Here is a 5,422-nt window from a genome sequence, read left to right as displayed (position 1 = left end):
CCTAACACCATCATATAGGACACACTCGCTAACACCATCAAGTCTTAGCACCTTAAAAATCAGCACCATTTAAGTGCCTGCAATACTTATTATTTTTCTATTTTTTTAATAAGCATCTATTATTTTATTATTAAACCAAAATTTCTTTCATAATAAATTTAATTTGCCTACTCTTTGCCAGTTTCGTTATGTTCTGTTAATCAATGGCCTTGTACTTTAAAGCTCTGATTAAATGTTTTCCATTCTAAAAAACGCTTCGATAACTTTGTAAGTTAACAAGCTTGCCAGCGGCATTGCCATTGTGGTAGATGTAGACTGAACAACACTGCATATTGTCATCGCGCCAAGTACAAGTGCAAAAATGCCATTGCCATCCCCTACTCATCTCAATCTCACACCATTATGTCGAAGGAGGCGCTACACATTCTGCTCACTACACACAAGCCCCCTGAAGACTACTCTACATATCTTCAACTACTGCAGACTTGTATTCTCAAGAAAGTCCTTTCACAAGGGAAGAGGGTTCATGCTTTCATCTCTCACAGGAGATTTGCTTTTGCTACACACGCTGCTTTTCAAAATAAGCTTATTCACATGTATGACAAGTGCGGGAGTTTGGTTAATGCGCGTAAAGTGTTTGACAACATAAAAGAGCGAGACAACCTGTCATGGAATTCGATTATTGCAGCATATAGAAAACATGGGTATCCTAACGAGGCAGTCTCACTGTTTCACCAGATGCAACAAACAGGTTTCCAACCTGATCAATTCACATTTGCAAACGTACTTCCAGCCTGTGCCAAAATGGGAGCTTTGGAACAGGGTATGGACATCCATCACAACATAAAGGATAGAGGTATTTTGTCAGATGTTAGAGTTGCAAGCGCCCTTGTAGACATGTACGCAAAATGTGGTAGCGTGGACAAGGCACGTGAACTGTTTAATGGAATGCCTCAAAGAGATGTCTGCTTGTGGACTACAATGATTGCAGGGTACGCACGAAATGGATTTGCTGAAAATGCGTTAGAAACTTTCAAACAGATGCAACTGACAGGTGTAAAACCAAATTCCACAACCTTTGCCAGTATCCTCCCTGCCTGTGCCAAAACGGGGGCTTTAGAACAGGGTATGGATATCCATCATAGAGTAAAGGAAGAGGGACTTTTATCAGATGTTATAGTTGCAACTGCCTTGGTAGACATGTATGGAAAATGTGGAAGTATCGAGAAGGCTCGTGAATTGTTTGACAAAATATCTCAAAAAGATGTGATCTCATGGAACGCCATGATATCAGGATATGCACAAAATGGATTGGTTGATAAGGCTTTAGAAACTTTAAAAGAAATGCAATCGGCAGGGGTAAAGCCGAATTCCACAACCTTTGCCAGCATCATCCCTGCCTGTGCCAAAATAGGAGCTTTGCAGAAGGGTATGGACATCAATGAAAGCATTGAGGATAGACAGATCTTGTCTGATGTTGTAGTTGTAACTGCTCTTGTAGACATGCACGCAAAATGTGGAAACATAGAGAAGGCACGTGAATTGTTTGACAGAATGCCTCAGAGAAATGTTGTCTCATGGAATGCCATGATTGCTGGATATGCACAAAATGGATTTATTGAGAAGGTTTTAGAAACTTTCAAGCAAATGCAATTGGCGGGTGTAAAGCCAAACTCGACAACCTTCGCCAGCATCCTACCCGCCTGTGCCAAAATGAGATATTTGGAACAGGGCATGGACATTCATCAAAGCGTAAAGGAAGGTGGATTTTTGTCAGATGTTACGGTTGCAACTGCGCTGGCAGACATGTATGCGAAATGTGGAAGAATAGACGAGGCACGTGAACTTTTTGACAGAGTGTCTCAAAGAGATGTTATCTCTTGGAATGCAATGATTGCAGGATATGCACAAAATGAACTTGTTGCCAAGGCTCTAGAAACTTTTAAGCAAATGCAATTAGCAGGTGTAAAGCCAAATTCCACAACCTTTGCCAGCGTCCTACCTGCATGTGCTAAAATGGCAGCATTGGAACAGGGTATGGACATACACCGATGCATAGTGGAAAGGGGTTTTATGTCAGATATTATAGTCGGAAATGCTCTGCTGGACATGTATGCAAAATGTGGAAGCATAGAAAAGGCACATGAACTGTTTGACAGAATTCCCCACAGAGATGTTATCTCATGGAATGCAATGATTGCAGGATATATTCAAAATGGGTGTGTTAACAAGGCTTTAAAAACTTTTAAGCAAATGCAATTAGTAGGTGTACAGTCGGATTCTACCACCTTTGTCAGCATCCTCCCTACCTGTGGCAAAATGGAAGATTTGGAACAGGGTATGGGAATCCATAAAAGCATAATAGAAGGGGGATTTTTGTCAGATATTATAGTTGGAAATGCTCTGATAGACATGTATGCAAAATGCGAAAGAATAGATAAGGCACGTGAACTATTTGGAAGAATGCCTCAAAGAAATGTATTTTCATGGAATGGCATTATTGCAGGATATGCACAAAATGGATTGGTTGAAAGAGCTTTAGAAACTTTCAAGGAAATGCAATTGGCAAGTGTAAAGCCAAATTCCACAACCTTTGCCAGCATCCTTCCTGGCTGTGGCAAAATCGGAGCTTTGGATCAGGGCATGCACATCCACCAAAGCATTAGTGAAGGGGGATTTTTGTCAGATGTTATTGTTGCAACTGCCTTGTTAGACATGTATGCCAAATGTGGATGCATAGAAAAGGCATATGAACTGTTTGACAGAATGCCTCAAAGAGATGTTATTACATGGAATGCAATGATTGCAGGATATGTACAAAATGGATTTGTTGATAAGGCTTTAGAAACTTTCAGACAAATGCATGTGGCAGGTGTAAAGCCAAATTCCACAACCTTTGCGGGCATCCTCCCGGCCTGTGCCAAAACGGGAGCTTTGGAACAAGGTATGGACATTCATCAAAGAATAATGGAAGGGGGATTTTTGTCAGATATTATAGTTGGAAACTCTCTAGTAGACATGTATGCGAAATGTGGAAGCATATCCAAGGCACACAAATTGTTTGACATAATGCCTCAAAGAGATATCATCTCATGGAATGCAATGATTGCAGGATATGGACAAAATGGATTTTGCAAGGATGCACTCAAAATCTTTGAATTAATGAAGCACTCTGGAACATATCCTGATATTGTAAGCTTTGCTTGTGTTCTATGTGCATGCAGCCATGCAGGTTTTGTGGATGAGGGTTGTACATATTTCAATCAAATGAGTAACTCTTATTGCATTACACCCACGGCTGATCATTTTGTGTGCATGGTTGATCTTCTCGGCCGTGCTGGCTATCTTGAAGATGCTCTAACTTTTATCGTTAAGATGGCAATTAAACCTATGGCGGTTGTGTGGATGTGTTTTCTTGGCGCCTGTAGATCACATAGGAATCTTGGTTTAGGAGTATATACAGCAACATTGCTTTTTGATTTGGATCCTACAAATGCTGCAACTTATGTTCTTCTCTCAAACATCTATTCAGAAGTGGGTAGATGGGGTGAGGCTCAATTGGTAAGGAGATTGATGGAAGATAGAGGAATTGAAAAGATCCCTGGATGTAGTTGGATTGAAGGCCATAAAATGGTACCTGCTTTTTGTGGAAGAGGCTGATCACATCCACAGACACAGGAGATAAATGAAAGATAGGAGAAATTTACATGGGAGATGGAGAATGCGGGGTATTTACCTCGTGGAACAGTAGGAAATATGATTATTTCACAATCACTATAGTGAAAAAGTGACACTTGTGATTGGTTCTGTTAAATACATTCCTTTGGACAACAGTACTTAAACAATTGGTTTTGTTACTAAATACACACCTTTGGACAACTATTAGAGTACTTAAAGTCCTTTGTGCCGATTGCCACAAGGCAATAAAATCACCTCTTTGGACAACTACTAGAGTACTTAAAAGTACTTTGTGCTGATTGCCACGAGGCAATAAAATCAACTCTTTGGACAACTATTAGAGTACTTGTACATTGTGCAGATTGCCACAAGGGAATAAAATCACCTCTTTGGACACCTATAAGAGTACTTAAAGTCCTTTGTGCTGATTGCTACAAGGCAATACAATATATCTCCAAGAGGGTTGCGAGAGATGCCAACCATTTCCATCATTATCATTTTGAATAGGGACAATGTATGCTGATGCTAAATCAAGCAATCTGAAATATGGACTTGTGCAACAATAATGTCTACTTTGTCATGTCTGCAGAAGGAATGGACAGGTTTTGTTTTCAGTTTCTAGAAAGATTTTTTAAGTTTAGTTTGCGTATTTGGAAATCTAGATCATGCCCTTGGCTTTCTAAAATAGATGAATAGTGTGCGATGCAGATTATTCAATAAATATATATTCTTGGGATACCTGTCAAAGGCATCTTTTATGAAATATGGTGTATGATGCAGATTCTTGCATAAATATATTCTCAGGATACCTGTCAAAGGCATCTTTTATGAAATATTGAGCGTGATGCAGATTATTGCATAGATATTTTCTTGGGATACCTGTCAAAGACATCTTTTATGAAATATAATGCGTGATGCAGATTATTGCATAAATATATTCTTGGGATAGGAAATATTGCGTGTGATGCAGATCATTGCATAAGTATTTTCTTGGGGTACCTGTCAAAGACATCTTTTCATAATGATATGAATATTTCATTGGATCGTTGTCATGAAACTTGTATATGTATAAAATGAAAAGCTGAAGGTGGTAGTGGAGTGGAAAAAGATGGGTGAGGAACATTCAAGTAAACACAAAGATATTGATCACCAAGAAATGGGAGATGAGAGATCACAACTATGCTTGTCATTTTCTGTACTTCTCTTGTTTGTTAATTTTAATATCTTTTGCCTATGTCAAGTGGACAATTTGAGAGTAAGTTAGACATTTCAAGTTGGATGTGCAATTTTATGTAAGGGCCGGTAAATTTGGTCTCGCTTATGCACAAATATTTTTGAAGTTGTTCCATGTGCCATTGCTTGTTGAGATAGTTACTAGATTATCAAATAATATTTTAAAATGTATTTTGATTTCAATCTCTTTGTTTCTAAGTAGAAATAAACTATTATGTATAATGAGGCTTCTGGATTGATGCTAATAGAAGAGAATATTATTTGTAAGATAATCTGTATAGTCTTTTTAATCAATACATTCAAGTAACTACTCTGGTGCATAGTGAGATTAGTGATTTATAAATTGATACGAATGAGATGAATTGAAGATGGTTGGAAGAGAATCAAAGAGAATATTATATTCTTTTATTCTTGTTTAGAGTGACAATAAATTTAAAACGAGAGGAACATAAGGAGCAAGTCTATAAGATTAAAAGGAGTGATGCAATTATGTTTATAATGTGGTCAAATT

The 5,422-nt window shown here is 38.2% G+C and overlaps 1 pseudogene across 1 annotated transcript; it reads left to right on the top strand.

Annotated features, from left to right (window-relative positions):
- Positions 1–245: 245 nt before the first annotated feature.
- On the top strand, positions 246–4,735 carry LOC149533211 (pentatricopeptide repeat-containing protein At5g39350 pseudogene; annotated as a pseudogene). Its single transcript, XR_016357349.1, has one exon. The product of XR_016357349.1 is annotated as a pentatricopeptide repeat-containing protein At5g39350 pseudogene (transcript).
- The last annotated feature ends 687 nt before the right edge of the window (positions 4,736–5,422 follow it).

Source organism: Cupressus sempervirens, chromosome 10 (genome assembly GCF_028749045.1).
Source record: "Cupressus sempervirens isolate cs-2001-9-10 chromosome 10, ASM2874904v1, whole genome shotgun sequence".
Classification (NCBI taxonomy): domain Eukaryota; kingdom Viridiplantae; phylum Streptophyta; class Pinopsida; order Cupressales; family Cupressaceae; genus Cupressus; species Cupressus sempervirens.
The sequence above is the reverse complement of the archived record's forward strand: the minus strand, read 5'-3'. Positions and strand labels throughout refer to the sequence as shown.